The following is a 22523-nucleotide window of genomic DNA, read 5'->3' as shown; positions in this document are numbered from 1 at the left end:
GCAGGGAGATGCACACAAGAGGTGGGGGGCCATGGGCCTGCCCACTCTTCCATACTGGCTAATGCAAAGGAAAGAGGAAGTGCTCCCTGTACCATAAAAAGAGGCGTCAGCAGTCCCTGCTACACATGTTTTCCCCAGAGCTCTAGAGGCACCCTGCGCATATCTTAACCTACCCCCTCTCCCCCCCAGTTTGGGGAGGGTCTTACTGCTATAATCCAGTCCTTTATAACTATGTTATATGTGCCCAGAAGAGGCACTTGGTTATCAGAGCTACATTGCTCAATGTTATCAACATTTTATACACACAAACAACCCTCTCCCCTGCATTCTCTTTCCTCCAGCAGTAAAACAGTCTAGTCATCCAATAATCATCCTGGATTATTTCATAGCCCTGTAATGGATCACTACCTATCTGAGTGCTTCTGCAAGAAATACACTGGATTGTGAAGGGACTGTGCAAATCCTAGGCATTTCATAAAGGAGTTTGGGCTATTTTCAGTTGATACTTTGTCTGTGTTATACTTTTAGGCAAGATTACTTCACCAGTTTGTTGTCAAGAAGAGAACCACATAAACAGATGATTGTTTACAAGCAAAAAACAAAACAAAAATAACAGGAAACTAATCTTTGCTTGTTTGGTCTGAAAGAATGTGTGTCTCTGAGGAATGTTGTCATTATGGATTTAGGAAATCAGTCCAGTTTGCCAGGGTGTGAATTTCAGAGTTCATTCAATCTGCCCTCTCAAGCATTCCTTCAACAGAACAAAAAGCGCCAGGAGTTTAAATGCACCAAGAGAGATTAAAGAAAAAATATCCACTGCCGATCCTTCCATTTGCTAAAGATCCCACAAACATACTTATTATAGCTCTGGCTTGCTGCCAAGTGAGCTCCTTGACTGGTGAAATAGAAATGAGATGTTGTAAACCAAGTCTTGGTCATTAACATAGGCTTCTATTATTCATACCCTGCCAGTGACGGGAGTCAGTACTATTGGGCAGGTATTTTCCTCTTCATTCTTTTATTTAAGCATTTTGAAGAATTTTAAAAATAGAAAATGTCATTCAGTGGGAATCTCATATTAGCATATTCTTGGAAAGGAAAATGTCTATAGCCAGGTCTCCAAATAATATGAAGCAAGAAAGAGGAACCAGAGTGATAATAGGAAAAAACCTGCTGCCTAATACACGTGTGAATTTAAGAACACCTGTTCTGTTGTCAATATTCCACATTGTTTCATCAGGCAAAAAAGATAGGTCTTGCTAGGTGACTCTTCCATCAGTAGGGAGTGGACCACACCCCATACACACAGCACATATCAGTGGACATGGTGGATGTGGATTGAAGACACAATAGGGCCCTAAAGAATTATGCAAATAGTATATACTGTTCTATACACTACCAAAAACGACCCAGAGCAGAACTCTGAGCTTGAACTCTCAGAGGCCAGTTGAAGTGAGAGGCAGCTAGTGAAGAAGACTAAATAAATCATAGAAGATTAGGGTTGGAAGAGACCTCAGGAGGTCATCTAGTCCAACCCCCTGCTCAAAGCAGGACCAACACCAACTAAATCATCCTAGCCAGGGCATTGTCAAGCCGGACCTTAACAACCTCTAAGGATGGAGATTCCACCACCTCCCAAGGGAACCCATTCCAGTGCTTCACCACCCTCCTAGTGAAATAGTTTTTCCTAATATCCAACCTAGACTTCCCCCAAAGAAACTTGAGACCATTGCTCCTTCTTCTGTCATCTGACACCCCTGAGAACAACCTAGCTCCATCCTCTTTGGAAACCCCCTTCAGGTCATTGAAGGCTGCTATCAGATTCTCCCTCACTCTTCTTTTCAGCACACTAAATAAGCCCAGTTCCCTCCGCCTCTCCTCATAAGTCATGTGCCCTAGCCTCTTAATCATTTTCGTTGCCATTTGCTGGACTCTTTCCAATTTGTCCACATTGTAGTGGGGGGCCAAAAACTGGACACAATACTCCAGATGTGGCCTCACCAGTGCCAAATAGAGAGGAATAATCACTTTTCTTGGTCTACTGGCAATGCTCCTACTAATGCAGCCCAATATGCCATTAGCCTTCTTGACAACGAGGGCACACTGTTGACTCATATCCAGCTTCTGGTCCACTGTAATCCCCAGGTCCTTTTCTGCAGAAGTACCGCGTAGCCAGTCAGCCCCCAGCCTGTAGCAGTGCATGGGATTCTTCCATCCTAAGTGCAGGACTCTGCACTTGCCCTTGTTGAACCTCATCAGATTTCTTTTGGCCCAATCCTCCAATTTGTCTGCATCATTCTGGACCCTATCCCTACTCTCCAGAGTATCTTCCTCTGCCCCAGCTTAGTGAAATCCGCGAACTTGCTGAGGGTGCAATCCATCCCAACATCCAGATCATTTATGAAGATGTTGAACAAAACTGGTTCCAGGACCAACTCCTGGGGCACTCAGCTTGATACCGGCTGCCAACTAGACATCAAGCCGTTGATTACTACCCGTTGAGCACAACCATCTAGCCTGCTTTCTATCCTCCTTATAGTCCATTCATCCAATCCATATTTCTTTAACTTGCTGACAGGAATACTGTGGGAGACCGTTGTGACATTGCACTCCATATGTTTATGGAAATATGCTTATGAGTGTGAATACAATGTAACTTGGAATATGATTTATGCTAAAGGTCTCTTGTAAGGTATCATTACAAAGCTTATAATCTACTGAGTGTGTTCATCCTATTTGTATGGATGTATCATTCTTGTATCTGAAACTAGAAATATGAAGTATTACTCTGAGGTCCTACTGTAATTATGCAAAGTGTGGGCCATTAATGGTGGATTAGAATCTTGATGTCTCCCATTGTCTAGGACAATTGGTTGTAAATGGCTCTGTTTACTTGCAAGCCTTTCTGCATTCCTGTGAATCAGGCCGGGAAGAATGAAAGCTTGGGGTCTCACAGGACATGTGACCATGTCACCTGGTACTGGAATCCATCTTAAACCTGGTGCTTTTCCATTTAGAAGGAAGGGTGGGAACCCAGAGAGAGACAAAGGATTCCCGCCTTGTGCCAAAGATATAAAAGGGGGGTGGAACAGAACAAAGGGGGCTGACAGTCATGAGAAATCCCCGAGTTACCACCTGAGCTGGAGCTAAAAAGGACTGTACCAGGGGAAAGGATTGGACCCAGACTAAGAAGGAGTCTAGTCTGTGAAAGAAGCTTATTGGAACATCTCTGAGGGTGAGATTTACCTGTGTTCAGTTTCTTAAATGTATTAGGCTTAGACTTGCATGTTTTGTTTTATTATGCTTGGTAACTTTCTTTGTTCTGTCTATTATTACTTGAAACCACTTAAATCCTACTTTTTATACTAAATAAAATCACTTTTGTTTATTAGTAAACCCATAGTAAGTAATTAATACCTGGGGGAGCAAAAAGCGGTGCATATCTCTCTATCAGTGTTATAGAGGGTGGACAGTTTGAGTTTACCCTGTATAAGCTTTATACAGAGTCAAATGGATTTATTTGGGGTTTGGATCCCATTGGGAACTGGGTGTCTGTATGCTGGAGATAGGTGACTTGCTGAGCAGTTTTTGGTTAAAGTCTGCAGCTTTGGGGGCATGGTTCAGACCCTGGTCTGTGTTGCAGCAGGTTTGCATGTCTGGCTCCACAAGACAGGGTTCTGGAGTCCCAAGCTGGCATGGGCTCAGAGGTCGTTTCAGCACATCAGGTGTGTAGCGGGGTGGTCACCGGCTCCTGCCCTGAAGGGCTTGAAATCAGCCCTGAAAGAGGGCTGCAGTGGTAAAAGCAGCCCTGGAGAGGGCTGCAGCTCTGAAAGCTGGGCTGATTGGGAAAGCAGCCACAGCTGTAGCTGGCTTAATAAGGGCCCAGCTGGCCCTTATAAGAGGGCAGTGGGCCAGGAGCAAACAGTCTCCCTGTAGCTCAGGAGGGAGATGGACCCAGCTGCCTGAGTGCTAAAGGGTACTGGAGTGAAGCAGGGCTGGGGAAGGCCAGAGGAGCAAGGAAGCTCCAGGCTGGCAACTCCCCAGGCTGCAGGGCCTAGTCCAAGGCCCACAGAGGTACTGGGAGGCAGAGGAAGGAAGCAGGTCTGAACAACCTTGCCTATGATGAGTGGCTTTTACACTGCAGTCTGCCCCAGGGAACGGGGGCTTGGTGACGACTGGCAGTAGTCCAGGCTGAGGCAAGGTGGGGATAGAGGGTTGGGGGTTCCCCTGAGAGGGGAGACCCATAGAGACTGGTGGGGTATTGTCAGGGGGCAGCCCCAGGGTAAAGGGGCACTGGGGTCCGGGAAGGACACGGGGCCAGTTACAAGCAGGACACCGGCCTGCAGAGGGCGCTCCAGAGGCTGGAAAAGAGCTAGTTCCCTGGATGACCAGCAGGAGGCGCCGCAGGAGTGAGTCGCACACCTTTACAAGGTGACAGTCCCAAGGGGGTCTCTGACCGAACCCATCACAACCGTATCAAAAGCTTTACTAAACTCAAGGTATATCACGTCCACCACTTTCCCCATATCAACAGAACCAGTTATCTCATCATAGAAGTCAATCAGGTTGTTCAGGCATGACTTGCCCTTGATGAATCCATGTTGACTGTTCCTGATGACCTTCCTCTCCTCCAAGTGCTTCAAAATGGGTTCCTTGAGGGCCTGATTTTTCCAGGGACTGAGGTGAGGCTGTAGTTCCGTGGATTCTCCTTCTTCCATTTTTTTAAAGGTGGGCACTATATTTCCCTTTTTCAAATTGTTCAGGACCTCCCCCAATCGCCACGAGTTTTCAAAGATAATGGCCAGTGGCTCTGCAGTCACATCAGCCAACTCCCTCAGCACCCTCGGATGCATTGTATCTGACCCCATGGACTTGTGCATGTCCAGCTTTTGTAAATAGTCCTTAACCTGTTCTATTACCACTGAGGGCTACTCACCTTCTCTCCATACTGTGCTACCCAGTGCAGCAGGCTGGGAGCTGACCTTGTCTGTGAAGACCGAGGTAAAAAAGCATTGAGTACTTCAGCTTTTTCCACATCATCTGTAACTAGGTTTCCTCCCCCATTCAGTAAGGGTTCCACACTTTCCCTGACCACCTTCTTATTGCTAACATAGCTGCAGAAACCCTTCTTGTTACCCTTCACATCCCTTGCTAGCTGCAACTCCAATTATAAAATCATAGAATATCAGGGTTGGAAGGGACCGCAGGTCATCTAGTCCAAAAGCAGGACCAATCCCCAACTAAATCATCCCAGTCAGGGCTTTGTCAAGCCTGACCTTAAAAACCTCTAAGGAACCTCCACCTCCTCCCTAGGTAACCCATTCCAGTGCTTCACCACCCTCCTAGTGAAAACGTTTTTCCTAATATCCACCTAAACCTCTCCCACTGCAACTTGAGACCATTACTCCTTGTTCTGTCATCTGGTATCACTGAGAACAGTCTAGATCCATCCTCTTTGGAACCCCCTTTCAGGTAGTTGAAAACAGCTATCAAAGCTCCCCTCAATCTTCTCTTCTGCAGACTAAACAATCCCAGTTCCCTCAGCCTCTCCTCATAAGTCATGTGCTCCAGCCCCCTAAGCATTTTTGTTGCCCTCCTCTGGACTCTTTCCAATTTTTGCACATCCTTCTTGTAGTGTGGGACCCAAAACTGGACACAGTACTCCAGATGAGGCCTCACCAATGTCGAATAGAGGGGAATGATCACGTCCCTCGATCTGCTGGCAATGCTCCTACTTATAAAGCCCAAAATGCCGTTAGCCTTCTTGGCAACAAGGGCACACTGTTGACTCATATCCAGCTTCTCATCCACTGTAACACCTAGGTCCTTTTCTGCAGAACTGCTGCCTAGCCCCTCGGTCCCTAGACTGTAGCAGTGAATGGGATTCTTCCATCCTAAGTGCAGGACTCTACACTTGTCCTTTTTGAACCTCATCAGATTTCTTTTGGCCCAATCCTCTAATTTGTCTAAATTGTGCTTTGGCCTTCCTGATTGCATGCTCAAGCAATATTTGTATACTCCTCCCTAGTCATCTGTCCGAGTGTCCACTTCTTGTAAGCTTCCTTTTTGTGTTTAAGCTCACCGAAGACTTCTCTGTTAAGCCAAGCTGGTCGCCTACCATATTTACTATTCTTTCTGCACATCTGAATGGTTTGTTCCTGCGCCCTCAATAAGGCTTCTTTAAAATACAGCCAGCTCTCCTGGACTCCTTTTCTCCTCATATTAGCCTCCCAGGGGACCCTGTCCATCGGTTCCCTGAGGGAGTCAAAGTCTGCTTTTCTGAAGTCCAGAATCCATATTCTCCTTCCTTTTGACAGGATCCTGAACTCAACCATCTCATTGTCACTGCTGCCCAGGTTGCCACCCAATTCTTCCCTGTTTGTGAGCAGCAGGTCAAGAGGAACACAGCCCCTAGTTAGTTCCTCCAGAAGTTGCACCAGGGAAATTGTCACCAACACTCTCCAAAAACTTCCTGGATTGTCTGTGCACCGCTGTATTGCTCTCCCAGCAGATGTCAGAGTGATTGAAGTCCCCCATGAGAACCAGGGCCTGTGATCTGGAAACTTCTGTCAGTTGTCCAAAGAAAGCCTCATCTAACTCGTCCTCCTGGTCTGGTGGTCTATAGCAGATGCCCAGCATGACACCAACCTTGTTGTTTTTGCCTCTAAACTTAACCCAAAGACTCTCAACAGGCTTGAGTCCAGATTCATACTGGAGCTCTGAGCAATCATACTGCTCTCTTACATACAGTGCAACTCCTCCACCTTTTCTCTCCTGCCTGTCCTTCCTGAACAGTTTATACCCATCCATGACAGTGTTCCAGTCATGTGAGTTACCCCACCAAGTCTCTGCTATTCCAGTCACATCATAGTTCCTTGACTGTGCCAGGACTTCCAATTTTTCCTACTTGTTTCCCAGGCTTCTTGCGTTCGTGTAAGGCACCTAAGATAACTAGCCGATTGCCCTACTTCTCAGTGTGACTCAGGAGGCCTCCCCTGTTGCACCCTCCTCCTTGTATTTTCTTCCGGTATCCCACTTCTCCACTTACCTCTGGGCTTAGGTCTCCATCCCCTGGCAAACCTAGTTTAAAGCCCTTCTCAGTAGGTTAGCAAGCCTGCCTGCGAAAATGTTGTTCTTCACTCTCTTCGTTAGGTGGATTCCATCTCCTCCTAGCAATCCTTCTTCCTGAAACAACATCCCATGGTCAAAGAATCCAAAGCCGAATCATAGAATATCAGGGTTGGAAGGGACCTCAGGAGGTCATCTAGTGCAACCCCCTGCTCAAAGCAGGACCAATCCCCAACTAAATCATCCCAGCCAGGGCTTTGTCAAGCCTGACCTTAAAAACCTCTAAGGGAGGAGATTCCACCACCTCCCTAGGTAACCCATTCCAGTGCTTCACCACCCTCCTAATGAAAAAGTTTTTCCTAATATCCAACCTAAACCTCCCCCACTGCAACTTGAGACCATTGCTCCTTGTTCTGTCCTCTTGTACCTCTGAGAACAGTCTAGATCCATCCTCTTTGGAACCCTCTTTCAGGTAGTTGAAAGCAGCTATCAAATCCCCCCTCATTCTTCTCTTCTGCAAACTAAAGAATCCAAGTTCCCTCAGCCTCTCCTCATAAGTCATGTGTTTCAGCCCCCTAATCATTTTTGTTGCCCTCCACTGGACTTTTTCTAATTTTTCCACATCCTTCTTGTAGTGTGGGGCCCAAAACTGGACACAGTACTCCAGATGAGGCCTCACCAATGTCAAATAGAGGGGAATGATCACGTCCCTCAATCTGCTGGCAATGCCCCTACTTATACACCCTACTTATGCCCTCTCTCTGACACCACCTATGTAACCACGCATTTAGTTCCACTATTCGATGGTCCCAACCTGAGCCTTTTCCTTCAACAGGGAGGATGGATGAGACCATGACTTGCACCTCAAACTTCTTTATCCTTCTTCCCAGAGCCACATAGTCTGCAGTGACCTGCTCAAGGTCATTCTTGGCAGTATCATTGGTGCCCACGTGGAGAAGTAGGAAAGGGTAGCAGGTCGAGGGCTTAATCAGTCTCGGCAGACACTCTGTCACATCCTGGTTTCTAGCTTCAGGCAAGCAGAATACTTCTCAAGTTTCCCCGTCTGGACGGCAGATGGATGAGTCTGTCCCCCTTAGGAGGAAGTCACCAACCACCACCAGCCATCTCCTCCTCTTTGGAGTGATTGTCGTGGAACCCCCATCCTTAGGACAATGCATCCCATGCCTTCCGGTTGATGGGGTCTCCTTCTGATCCCTTCCTCAGATGCCTCTTCCAAACCATTATCTGCCATGGTACCTGTGCAGAGAGCCTGAAAATGATTTCTTACCTCTATCTGCATTGGGGGTACATGGGTTCTCCTCTTTCTTCTTCTAGAGGTCACATGCTACCAATTTTCATCCCCATTCTGCACTGCCCTCTCTGATTCTTCAGCATGCTGTGCCTGCAGTACCAAATGCTGACTTCTAATGCTAAGAATGAAGGGAGTTTGGTCTGAGGGGGAGCTAGTGCCAAAAGGTGGTGGATCTTAGAAACAATACAGAAAGCACAAAATTGGCTTCTTTGGCTCAACAGATAGAAGAGTTTTTGAATTAATGATACCTGAGAATTTACAGATGTTTTTGTTGTGATAATGGTAAGGATGAGAACATATTGCTTATTTGAAATATTGTCAGTAGAATGTTGTAACTTAAACGTCACCTAAATTCTAGGGTTCTTTGCTGTGTATTACAAGGATGTCAGGGCAGATTCTTTTATCTTTGGTATTTGAGATTCCTGTTTGAAAGGGCTCCTGAATTTGTCAGTGGACGATTGTTGAAGTCCAGCTGCTGGTGGAAGATGCAGGACCCACGGCTGAGATCTGTATAGTGTGATTCTTGGCCTCATAATTTGGTGGCTGATCTGAGAGAGTGGGGAAGGTGGGCTCTGGAAGCTGTATGATGCCTGAAGAGCAAGGAGCTGCTGAGCATGAGGCCCTACCCACACTCAAGTCCCCCTCTATGCTCCATGGGCTTAGGCTAAGAAGGTCTGCACCAGCTATGTAGAGTAAACAGGGTCAAGACAGATAACTGGATTGTATATACATGGTAGGCTCTCTGACCTCTGTTGGGAGGGACCCCAGAGTAAGTACAGTGGGATTTCCAGTCTGTTTGGAAGGGGAGGATGAGGTTATGAAGGATGTTGGGTGGTGGTATATTATTTATAAATACTGTTTGGGACTGGGTTGTGGGAATATTGCCTGTGTGACTATATTGGGTTAATTTACTGTTTGCATATGTTAGTTTCATTTAATAGCAGGGCTGTTAGGAGACAGGCAGGAAGGTAGCACAATGGCTCCAGATAAAACAGTTCCTGGTAATCAGGTCAGGAGGTTTGGAGAGACTACCTGAGCTATTGGCTGTGAGGATGAGACTTCTGGGTCCCAGACACAGATACACATCAGTTTTGCCAAGGCTGGGAATACACCGATCAGAAGGACTGTAAACAGTTAAAAATCTCTCGCTGTCTGGAGCTGGGGACAGTGGTCACGGAGTTTGTGAGGAATGGAGGGACATAGACCTAGAGGGAGGGTCTGAATCAGTTACACCTTGCCTTGGCTTGGTAAGGGGTGGTAAGCCTTCCGTAGATAGACATGCGTGCAGATGTTTTGTTATTTTAAGAACTTTTTTCTCTGTGCTGTGTCCCTACTGTTATATTTAAACAACACTGTTCAATACAAAACAAGGCTGTTTATGTCACTGTATTCACCACTAGTCACAGCTCCCAAAGGACAGATTTGCAGGTGCAGAACCCAAGTGGACCAGCTGAGAACTCTCAGTTCTCAGCTGGTGGGAGAAGCATGGGATTCCACCCTGAGAGAGGTGAAGGCACAAGCCTGACACCTGAGGGAATGCAGCCTGCCAACCTGGTTTTAACCAAGCAGTAGCTCCTGGACTCTGCTTACCCAGTGCCTATCCATGCACCCCTCTATGCCTCCTTTAAGCTTCCTTATACAATATTTTTGGTACCAAAGTTCTTTCCTACACAATTATATTTGGGTCTGTCACAAGGTGTCAGGTTGACATTGGGGTAGCTATCCTCCTGTGTAGGGCACTGTGGCCTAGTGGCCAGAGTCAATAGGGCTGGGCAGGCAGCCCTCACCAGTTAGGGTGCAACAGCCTCCTGGTTGGGGCAACTCAGCAACAAACTCGGGCCTTGCGACCAAAGGAGAGCAAGTCGCCAACCAGTGCTGAAGCTGGCGGCCAGGGGTAGGGAGACTTGGGCTCTCCCTACTCCACTGGCTCCCATCCCAAGGCCATATCAGTGACAAGTGGGCCCACCAGTGGGTCGGCAGAGATCCCACTGAAACATGCTGACTCCGTTCCTGGTTCCACAACCAGACCAATGTCTGGTTCCCCTGGGCTACTTCCTACCCTGTCTCTCGGCCCCATAGACTGCAGGTCCTCCATCTCCTTGGGGTGCTCGGCAGGTGAGGTTTCAGACAACACCGTCCCCACCTGGGCCTCAGCAGACAGCTGGGGTCGTAGTATGGCAGGTCTCTGTGGCTTGGGGCTCCAACAGCTTCTGGGCAGGAGCCTGCAACACACATCCACTCTCCTCCCCAGTCAGCCCAGACAGAACTGGGCTACCCTCATTTATAGTCTGCCTCTAGTTGGAGCATGCCCACCAAGGGCAAGGGGGCGTGGCCTCCTTAGCCCACAGGGTATGGTTAACCCCTGCAGGCTCAGTGCAGGGTAAGTACAATGGATCCAAGAACATGATTATGGGGCCTTATTTTCAACTGGACCTCAGCATAGCCTCCTTTTGCTATGGGTGCAATGAACTGTGAGCAAAAATCAGATCTTTAGCATCCAAATGCCAGGGTTTGTGCACATAATTAACTGCAGGTGCAAAATATGCTGGCATGGCTCTTTGCAAGAGTAATTTTACCTGCAAAAAAGTAGGTAACTATTAAACATTTGGAGCATAATGTCCATGGAAAGCTCATAAAATATTTAGAGGATCCAATGATAAAGAGTGTATGAACATGTGGGTTTGGGTGTGTGTGTGGGGTGGTCCTATGGAAAATGCAAAAAATCAAAACAACCTCAGATCACTAACCTACACAAACAAATTATCCGGATTCTTCTTTGAGTGCTTGCTCATGTGTATTCCACAGTAGGTGTGCGTGCTCGCCACGTGCACCGGTGCCAGAATGCCCCAAGCCCGGGATTTAAGTCGTGTGGTTATTGTCGGCGTTCTATGCCAAGAAGCAACCCACACACAGACTGTTTGCACTGCTTGGGAGAAACCCGTATCAGCGAGAGGTGCAAGATCTGCAAATCGTTTAAGCCTCGGACCAAAAGAGAGAGGAACATTAGGCTCCAAGCCATTCTGATGGAGTCGGTGCTGACCCCGTCCCTGGCACGCCGCTCCGAACCGGTACCCGGCACCATGGTGTCGGTATGCAGCGATCCACCAATGCCATTGACCAGTCGGCACCACTCCCCGTCCATGGGGCATGCCAAGAGGGCCAAGAAGACTCCCTCTTTGCAGGCACTGGCACCGAGGGAAGCTAGGCCCATGTCGGGCAGTCCTCAATCCCCACTGGGCCCTAGGCCTCCGATTCATGTAGAGCGGAGTAGCCCGGCCCCTTCGGAACAGGCCTCTCCGGATGTCCGGATGCCGTCCGCGCCCAAAGCCCTCCAGGTGGCCCGGGATGTCTTGTCCATGCCAGTGCCTGGAGCGCTGCCGATGTCGGTCCCACGCTCCAGAGGCAAGCTGCCGCTGGGATCTCCGCAGTCGCCCCTGGCTCAGTACTGATCTCGGTCGAGGAAACATTCCCCATTCTGATCACCGCCCAGTGTCCGCTTGGGGCAGAGTCCAGGTGGATCGCTCTCAACGCCGAGCAGATTCTTGGGCTCGGTTCCGGTCGGCCATAACTCGTGGCACCGGTCCTCCTCATAGAGAGCGGATATCGAAAGGACCGCAACGGACATAATCGTAGGTCCTCGTCCTGGAGAGGGTGCCGCAGTCGGTCATGGCACGGTAATTGATGCTGTTCCCGCTTGGGCTCCTGCTCCAAGTCTCCACCAAGGCACCGCAGCCCCGGGCGCCGATCGCCGTCGCCTCACCATCGCGGGTCCGCCCGTCGAGGCCGTTTGCGGAGCAGCTATTACCGTCGGTACCGGTCCTCCACGTCAAGATCATGGTCCTGTGACTGTCGCAGATCTCAGCACTGCCGCTTCTCCCGGTCGAGAGACAGCAGCGGATCCTATGCCAGTCTGGTCTCCATTCGTAGCCGTCCTTCGATGGGCCAGACCGGCCAACCCAGGCAGCCGACCCCGCCGGTATCATAGCAGGTGCAGTGGCACCAAGCGTCGAGCCGGCCCAGTGGTACCAGTGGGCACCGTGGCCTCTTGCGCAGCCCCCGGTGAGAGCTCATTCAGTGGCCGGAGCTTTGGAAGCACCGTCGGCCTCCCTCTCCAGACCCCGACAAAGAAGTTGGTCGGACACTTGTCCTCGGTATCGCGCCCGGAGTCCGACCAGGTGGTGGATCCTCCGATGCCAGCCGACACCCAAAGCACCGCATCGGCCTCTTCGTCCTGCCCGGAGGAGGCAATTGCAGCCCCACCTCCCTTCATCCCGCAGGAGTACTTCAGGGCCCACCAAGAGCTCTTAAAGAGGGTGGCAGCAAGCCTCCACTTCCAGGCAGAGCAGATGGAGGAGCCCTCGCACTCCCTGTTCAATGTGTTGTCCCCTTCAGCACCGGGTAGGGTGGCTAAAATTTCAAATGCCCTGTGGCAAACACTGGCCTCGTTGGCCCCCATATCAAAAAAGGTAGAACACAAGTACTTTGTACCCACTAAAAGGCATGAGTACCTATATACCCACCCGGTGGCCAACTCCCCTGGTGGTCGAGTCGATCAACCACAGGGAACGACAGGGTCAGCCAGCCCCGACCCCAAAGAACAAAGACTCTCGGAAGCTGGACTCTTTCGGAAGAAAAATTTATTAGTCTTCGAGCTTCCAGTTACGAGTGGCAAACCATCAGGCCCTCTTGGGTTGATACAGATTTAATCTGTGGGGCTCCCTGCCTAAATTTAAGGTCTCTCTGCAGGAGCACAATAAGGAGGAGTTCAGGGTGCTGGTGGAGGAAGGGGCAGCGGCAGCTCGGGCTTTCCTGCAGGCTGCCTCGGATGCTGCGGACATGGCCGCACGTTCAATGGCCTCCATGAGACAGGCGTCATGGCTCCTGCTCTCCGGGCTCTCCAGCGAGGCGCAATCTTCCATGCAGGATCTCCCGTTTGATGGGAAAGCTCTGTTCGCAGAGGAAACAGATACAAGGCTGCATGGCATGAAGGACTCCTGCATGACTTTCTAGACCCTGGGTCTCTATGTCCCGGCTCCGGCAAAACCTAAGTTCAAGCCTCAGCAGACTCCAACCCCAGCCGCCCTCCCGAAGTACGAGGCTGCCCATAAGAAGCAACGGGACTATAAGAGACACCCTCACAGGCAGTCTCGGCCTGCCCCCCAGCCTGGACCCTCCAAAGGCAAGCAGCGGGGAAAAGACGATTTTGATGGGACACTCGGGGGCAACCCCCCAGTCCTCATCAGGGATCCAACCCCAATAAAGCTTCCCTTCTCCAACCGGTTGTGTGCTTTCCTTCCGGAATGGTCTCGGCTTACTTTGGACTGATGGGTCCTCAACACCATCTCCTGGGGTTACACCCTCCAGTTTACCTCCTCCCTGCCCAACCACCCCCCATCCCCGTCCCTCCTGGGGGACCCCTCACACGAATCTCTGCTCGAGCAGGAGGTGGGGCGGCTCCTAGGACTAGGAGCGATAGAGGTGGTGCCCGAGGAGTTCGTGGGCAAGGGGTACAACTCCTGTTATTTCCTTATCCCGAAGACCAAAGGGGGTCTCAGGCCCATACTGGATCTATGGGGTTTGAACCAGCACATGGTGAAGCTCAAGTTCCGCATGTTCTCCCTGGCCTCCATCATGCCCTCCGTGGATCCCGGGGACTGGTACGCTGCCCTCGATCTACAGGACGCGTACTTCCACATCCACATATTCGAGGGGTACAGGCTCTTCCTCCATTTTGTGGTGGGACAGAATCACTACCAATTTACGGTCCTCCCATTGGGCTGTCCACTGCCCCCAGAGTGTTTACAAAATGCATGTCGGTGGTAGCGGCCTACCTCAGACGGCGGGGATGGGGAGGGGTACAGATATTTCCCTATCTGGATGATTGGCTTGTCAAGGGCACCTCCCGGTCGCAGGTGAGGGATCATGTGGCGCTCCTCCTGTCCACGTGCAGTGCCTTGGGCCTATTGGTAAACAATACCAAGTCCACATTAGTCCCGGTCCAATGCATAGAGTTTACCGGGGCGCTCCTGGATGCAGTTTCGGTCAGGGCCTCCCTCCCGCCAGACAGGTTCGAGACCCTGAAAGGTCTCATCGACTCAGTCACAAAGTTCCTGGTGACAACAGCCAGGGTTTGCCTGCAGCTCTTGGGTCATATGTCGGCGTGCATGTACGTGGTCTATCACTCCAGCCTCAGGATGAGGCCCCTCCAGCTCTGGCTGGGCTCGAATTTCTCCCAGGCCATGGACAGGATGGACAAGGCCCTCACCGTGCCAGATGCTGTGATTACGTCCCTGCGATTGTGGTCCACCCCGAACAACATGCTCCAAGGGGTCCCATTCAGGGACAGGGTCCCGTTGCTGGGACTGGTGTCCGATGCGTCGGACCTGAGCTTGGGGGGGGCCCATGTGGGGAGCTTTCAGACCCAAGGCCTGTGGTCGGCTCAGGATCTGACCATACACATAAACGTTAAGGAGCTCAGAGCGGTGCAGTTGGCGTGTATGGCCTTCCGCTCGCTCCTGGAGGGCAAGGTAATCAGGGTCATGGACAACATGGCCTCTATGTTTTATATCAACAGGCAAGGCGGGGCCTCTGCCCTCTGCCTCGGAGCCCTCAGGCAACGAGAGGGTGGATCGCTTGAGCAGGGACTTCTGGCAACACAAGCACTTCTTCCACCTGGAAGTGGCCCACTGGCTCTTCCGAAGGTGCGGAACTCCCCAGATGGACCTATTCGCGACTTGGCAGAACCGTCAATGCCCCCGGTTCTGCTCCGGGGGGGCCTGAGGAGGGGCGCTATCGCCGATGCCTTTCTCCTGTCCTGGTCAGGCTGGCTTCTCTATGCCTTCCCCCTGTTCCCTCTAATCAGCAGGGTCCTGGAGAAGATAAAGTCGGACAAGGTCCGGGTCCTCCTGATTGCCCCGGCGTGGCCCAGGCAGTATTGGTATGGGACCCTCGTGGGCCTGGTGGTAGTTCCGCCATGGCCATTGCCACTATGCCCAGACCTGCTTTCACAGGACCAGGGCCGCCGCCTTCACCCCAACCTAGTGGCTCTTCACCTTATGGCGTGGCTGCTCAATGGTTAGGTGGAGAGGAAAGGACATTCTCACAGCAAGTTCAGCGCGTCCTCCTCGAAAGTAGATGGCACTCCACTCGCCACGTTTATTTGGCGAAGTGGTCCCGGTTTTCTAGGTGGGCGACAGACCAGGGTGTCTCCCCGGTGACCGCCCCAATCCAGCTTATCCTTGATTACCTCCTCCACCTGAGAGCCCAGGACCTGGCACCCTCATCCGTCAAGGTGCACCTGGTGGCCATATCGGCCTTCCATCCGTTGGCGCAAGGACACACGGTGTTGTCCCATGCTATGACTGGCCGGTTCTTTAAGGGTCTAGACCATCTTTTCCCGTATAATAGACCCTCGGTTCCACAGTGGGACCTAAACCTGGACTTGGCTCGTCTCACGGGGCCCCTGTTTGAACCACTGGCCACGTGTTCCTGGTCTCACCTCTTGTGGAAGGTGGCCTTCCTCACATCGGCCAGGCAAGTCTCGGAGCTCAGGGCCCTGACCTCTGAACCACTGTACACAGCCTTTCATAAGGACAAGGTCCAGCTCCGCCCACACCCCGCGTTCCTCCCGAAGGTGGTCTCTGCCTACCACATGGGTCAGGACATTTTTCTACTGGTCCTCTGCCCCAAGCCTCATGCATCCAGTGAGAAATGCCGCCTCCGTACACTCGACATGCAGCGGGCTCTGGCTTTCTGCCTAGAGTGGACTAAGCCGTTCAGAAAGTCCTCACAACTGTTTATTGCTTTGGCTGACCGCGCGAGGGGTCAGCCAATTTCCACTCAGCGGCTTTCCAATTGGATCACTTCGTGCATCCGCTCCTGTTATGAGCTGGTGGGCATTCCCCCGCCACCCATTGTGAGAGCACACTAGACCTGGGCACAGGCCTTGTCTGCTGCCTTTGTGGCCCATGTCCCAATCTAGGACATTTGTAGGGCCGCCATGTGGTTGTCGGTTCACACGTTCACCTCACACTATGTGATCGTCTCCCAAACCAGGGATGACACTGGGTTCAGCAGAACTGTCCTTCATCCTGGGAACTTGTGAACTCCTACCCACCTCCAACAGATATAGCTTGGAATCACCTATTGTGGAATACACATGAGCAATCACTCGAAGAAGAAAAGACAGTTACCTTTTCCGCAACTGGTGTTCTTCGAGATGTGTTGCTCCTGTCTATTCCACATCCCGCTCTCCTTCCCTTCTGTCAGAGTTGTCTGGCAAGAAGGAACTGAGGGGGGGGGGGGAGCGCGAAGCTCCCCTTATACCGCGCCAGGTAGGTGCCACTCCAGGTATCGCAGGAGGTGCTCCCCCCTACGGGTACTGCTAGGGGAAAAACTTCCGGCACCAGTGCACGTGGCGAGCACGCACACTTATTGTGGAATAGACATGAGCAACACATCTCGAAGAACACTAGTCACAGAAAAGGTAACTTTTTTTTTCCATTCTGGATTCTTCTGGTACTTAATAATATTTTTACAACACCTCCTGAACTGGGTGGCAGAAACACTGAATGGCACCATTAGCAGAAATGTTTTCCAATGTTACCAATTTATCTTACTGTAGCTGAACAATTTAATTACAGCAGATTGTTTTCAAGGCTGGTTTTCAAATCTCTCCTTTGGCTGTTGTGTAGAGTAACTCTCTTCATAGATTGATTCATAGAGTTTAAGGCCAGATGGGACTATTAGGTCATCTAGTCTAGTGCGACCTCCTGTCTAACACAGGTCATTAAATTTCATCCATTCACCTTGGTATTGAGTCCAGTAACTTGGTCCAGACCCTCAGCTGCTGTAAATCGGAGAAGCTCCACTGAAGGCAATGCCATTTTATGAAGTCTGTGGGGCTATGGCAGTTTACACAAGATGAGGATCTTGCTCACATTATCTGTTTAGTACTAGCAACAGCCATCATTGCTCTGTATCTGACCAGGAGGGTAGGAATGTCTGCTTGCTGAGAAAAGGGGTGTCAGCCCATCTGTCAGTTAGTAAGAGTGCTCTGATTCCGGTGATGTCTGTTCCATAGAAGCTGAGCATGCATATTTCATTCTGTCTTCATTCCTATTTGTTCTCAATCTAGAAGGTATTTACACATCCCAATCAATCCCTGTAGAACAGAAGAAAACAGTGGGTCAATTCTCTGCTCACATTCACTCTCACTACTGTCCAGCAGCACGGCTGTTCGACAGTTGGTATGGCTGTTATTGCAGCACATTGCTGTGTGTTACTACATCAGGTGGACTTTCTGGAGCTGGTTCTTGTGGTAAAAGTTTATTCTCCTTAGATATATGATCAGAGTGTTTTCTGGGTAGAGTCCCATGTTCTGATATTAATCCTTCAAGAACTTCTAATGTAAAAAAGTCACATTTTCCTTGTGAAGACACCTCAGATCTCAAGATACAAACTAAAATCCAATTATTTTAGGAGTGATGTTTGTGCAGTTGTTTCTGAAGGCGCTTCACAATGTTACCTGTGTCACTGTCCTTTTGTACAGTGTCATGGTAAGAGAGTTGCTGCACCGGCCCATATTTTAGGGTTTTGAATCAGCACATTATGGGTGCAACACAGTACTCCTCCCTTTGAAATCTGGTTCATTTAATAATGGAGCAGTCTGTTAGTCTTTTGTAAGCACTTTTTCTCTTGTAGAGGTAACTCCTACCCTCTCCTGAGTAGTGTGCTGACTCTGGGGAGGGAAGTGGTGTTGGGAACCTTATTCCCTCACACACAAGCAGGTGGACAAGTTCTTTGACTATTCTGGAGGACTGGCTAATGAACCATCTCACACGTCCCCTAAGGGTGTGATCTGCTGTTTGAAGGGCTTGGTCTGGAGGAGAGTACAGGCTAGGGAGGTGGTGTAGTCTGGAGGAATCGTAGGGTTAGAAGGGGCCGCAAGGGTAATCTAGTCTAACCCCCTGCCGAGCTGCAGGATTTGTTGTGTCTAAACCATCCAAGACAGACGGCTCTCCAGCTTCCTTTTGAATGAGCTTCCAGCGAAAGAGCTTCCACAACCTCCCTAGGTGTCTGTTCCATTGTCCAACTGTTCTGACAGGTACGAAGTTTTTCCTGAGATTCCATCTAAATCCGCTATGCTATGGTTTGAACCACCCAGTGCCTCTTGTCCTGCCTTCTATGGCAAGAGAGAATAACTTTTCTCCATCTTTTTTCTGGCAGCCTTTCAATATTTGAAGACTGCTCTCATATTCCCCCTTAATCTCCTCTTCTCCAAACGAAACATACCCAGCTCCTTCAGCCTTTGCTTGTATGGCTTGTGTTCCATCCCTTCGGTCATCTTTGTCGTTCGCCTCTGAATGCTCTCCAGTTTCCCTACATCCTTTCTGTCCATTGGTGACCAAAATTGGACACAGTCCTCCAGCTGAGGCCTAACAGGCACAGACTGGGGAAGTAGATGTTCCCGAGTTCTAATTGTGGCTTTACTGATGGCTCTCTGAGAGGCTTTGGGCAAATGACTTTCCCGCCCACCTTCATTTCCTCCTTTGTGAAATAATGACACTAATGATGATGGACCTGCCTCACAGAGGGGTTATGAAGATTCCTCAGTTTGATTACAAAGTGCTTTGAATATGTGGAATTCTGGTTCTGCGCTGGGAGGTGCATGCTGCTGTTCCTATTTCCAGCAGCAAAGTATGTTCCAACACTCATCCCCTAGGCCTGTGTGTGGCTGTGGATTAAGGGTAGGATGATATGTCTAGGAATCTGAAAGGGATGTAAACATGCCTTGCTGATGTATAATTTTCTCTTGCTTGGAGGAACAGTGGAGCAGGTCATTGTTGACATTAATCAGAACAGACCCATTGTAGTCTGGTTTGCTAATAGACCCATGGGAAAATACCTATTTTCTCTTTTAATTTACAGAAACCGAAATATTTGTGTAATGGCAAATGTCATCCAGGAGGTATGTTCCCATCTCCATCAGTTCACATGCCATTCTGGAGACAAAACACCCCCATGATAGCCTTCTGCAGAGTCATTCATTTGCAAGCCTTCTCCCTCTATGGAATAGTTAGTTTTGCAGCAAATGCATTTTTTTCTGTTGACCAAAACTACTTTCCATTTCATGCAGATTCAAAATGTAATATCTCTGAGGAAATTTAATTCTGTTACCATTAAAAAAAAAACCCTCATCCCTCCCAGATGTAAATCACTGAAACAATAATATTTACCTATTAAGTACTGACTGCAAAGTACTGCAAAGTAAAGGCAGTCCCTGGTCCAAAGAGTTACGTTGTGAACGACGGACAGAGAGATGACAGGACAGAGGCTGTGAAACCCAGAGGAAGGACTGACTTTGTATTCTTACTGTGTTATTAATTCATTGCAAAATAAGTGTGTGTTCAGGAGGGACTTTGAATGAGGATAAGGAAGTGGCTTGGCACACCAGGACAGGGAAGAGATTCAGGTTCTAATTCAGGAAAGTGCTGAAAAACATACTTCAGTGCTTTTCTGAAGCGGGGCCGCATTGCATAAGGTGCCATAGAAGAAGGTACAGAGATGGGAGATGGACAAAGCATCCAGACTGGCATGCTTAGTAAGGGAGGTGTGGAGGGGGAAATGAGTTATTATTACAAATACCTAAATAAAAAAAAGTCATGGATATGAGGCCACAGAAATAATCGCTTTATGACGAGATTGGTCTTCTGTGTGGTGAATAGGAGCCAAATCCAATAGCCATTCTCATCCATGGAAAGACTCCCATTTCTGCAGTGGGTGCTGGAACTGGCCCGTGGGAAGGCCAGTCCTGTCAGGTTTATTTCTGCTTTTTCCTGTTTTATTCAGATTTTTTTCCCATGTGCATGATCACTGGGGGATTATTCTCTCCCTTCCGATCATGGTAACCCCATCCCTTGCCAAGCAGCGCTGCTTCTTCAGCCATGAGGAATACAACTCCTATGATCCCCATTACCTATTTTTCCCCTCCCCAAGATCCTGCCCTCCTCCTTTCTGTGCAGAAATACGCAGACATAGAATCATAGAATATCAGGGTTGGAAGGGACCTCAGGAGGTCATCTAGTCCATTTCAAAGAGAAGACTTCAAAACCTGCTGTGACCTCTCACCTCCTCCTCCTCCATCGCTCTCCCCTCTAATACCCTCTCCTCCTTTTCCCCCAGGATAGACACTGACTTTCCTTGCCTGCTAATCTCCACACCTGCCTCTTCCATCTCCTGTTACACCTGTCTACTTGTGTCTCCTCCTGGATGTCTCTCCTTCACCTTAGCAATAGGGTTGAAAATAATGATGCTGTCATGAGAAAAAAAAATGTTTCACCATTTGGCAGAGCCATGGAAATGCGACATTAGAGTTTAGCCAGTGATACTTGCAATGAGGTTAACTTCATGCAGCTATCTGTCTTAACTCATGTTTGCCACCTGCAAACATGATTCCTCCTCTTCTTTTTTCCCAATCACTACCTCCTTTGCATCTCTGTGTTTTTCTTTTCCCTTTTCTGACTTTGGGCCTTCAGCAGATTTATTTCCTGATCTGAAGCAGGAGTGTCTGTTTTGAAGACAACTTCTTACCTTTTCCTTGCTAAAAGAATCTCAAGAATGAGGCCTGATGGCCCTAGCAGCATTCCACAGGTTCAGACTTTGTTTGCACATGTCCTGGGTGAAAAAGCAAGGTTCAGAGAATCCCGGGGATGAATTCCGACCCTGCAAATACATTTTAGGTGCAGCTGTGCTACTGGGCAGGGATCTTTGGTGTATGTGCAGAAGGAACATGGAGCTTTCAATAAAAATGCATGTCTGTACATTTAGCTCCTGTGGCCTTGTCTACACTAGAAAGGGTTTGCTGGTATAGCGTATATTGGCAAAACAGTTCTTTTGCCGGTATAGCTTATACCAGGTCCCCAAACAAAATAAGCTATATTGGCAAAACGCTTTTTCAAAACACTATGGCTTTTGCTGGCTTAGCTATTTTGGTTAGTGAGTGTTCTTTTCAGACTCCTAACTGACAGAGCCATGATGTCAAAACTTTGACCAGGTCTGTAGTATATGGCCATTTGTACAGTATTTTTGTTCTTTGGTAGAACCACCATGTCTGCAGTTATGAAGAGCGGCATGTAGTGTCACCACAATAAGGATGCCATTCTGCTGATGTTCTCTCTGTGGTACTAAGTATCAGAGGGTTAGCCATGTTAGTTTGTATCCACAAAAACAGTGAGGAGTCCGGTGGCAATTTAAAAGACTAACAGATTTATTTGGGCATAAGCTTTCGTGTGTAAAAAACCCACTTCTTCAGATGCATGGAGTGAAAATTACAGATTCAGGCATAAATATACTGGCACATGAAGAGAAGGGAGTTACCTTACAAGTGGAGAACCAGTGTTGACAAGGCCAATTCAGTTAGGGTGGATGTGGTCCACTCCCAATAATTGACGAGGAGGTGTCAATACCAAGAGCGGGAAATTGCTTTTGTAGTGAGTCAGCCACACCCAGGATTATCTGGCTATTTGGACTCTCTCCTCAGACCCTACCCTACAGGCCTGATCACCTACACAGATGCTTCGAGGTGGGGGGAAGAGCCCCATCCTACTATTCCTCCCTAGGAGGGGAGGAGAGTCAGTGGGGTAGTGTCATGGTGAGACCATTGTGGGCCCTGTGTCATGGTGTGCCTTGGTCCAGACTGCCTTAATCCAGTCCTGTTTCAAACAGCTAACAGACTCTGGAGACCTTTGCTCTCTGGCTGACCAGCTGTTCATCTGACTCTGCTTTATTTTGTCAGTATGTGAGATGAACCGGACGTGCTGGTCATCACCCAGTCTGAATTGCATTGTCCTTCAGTACACTGCTGGCACGCGTCCTCTCTTTGCTCTTCCTATAGTCTTTAGGTTTCAGAGTAGCAGCCGTGTTAGTCTGTATCCGCAAAAAGAAGAACAGGAGTACTTGTGGCACCTTAGAGACTAACAAATATATTAGAGCATAAGCTTTCGTGGACTACAGCCCACTTCTTCGGATGCATATAGAATGGATGCATATAGAATGGAACATATATTGAGGAGATATGTTCCATTCTATATGCATCCGAAGAAGTGGGCTGTAGTCCACGAAAGCTTATGCTCTAATAAATTTG

The 22523-nt window shown here is 49.2% G+C and overlaps 1 protein-coding gene across 2 annotated transcripts in view; it reads left to right on the top strand.

Annotated features, from left to right (window-relative positions):
• Nucleotides 1-22523, top strand: part of EXD3 (exonuclease 3'-5' domain containing 3) — a 601904-nt gene that overhangs the window by 228559 nt on the left and 350822 nt on the right. The window lies entirely within an intron of this gene.

This window comes from Trachemys scripta, chromosome 17, assembly GCF_013100865.1.
Source record: "Trachemys scripta elegans isolate TJP31775 chromosome 17, CAS_Tse_1.0, whole genome shotgun sequence".
NCBI lineage: Eukaryota > Metazoa > Chordata > Testudines > Emydidae > Trachemys > Trachemys scripta.
This window is presented reverse-complemented; position numbering and strand designations above follow the sequence as displayed.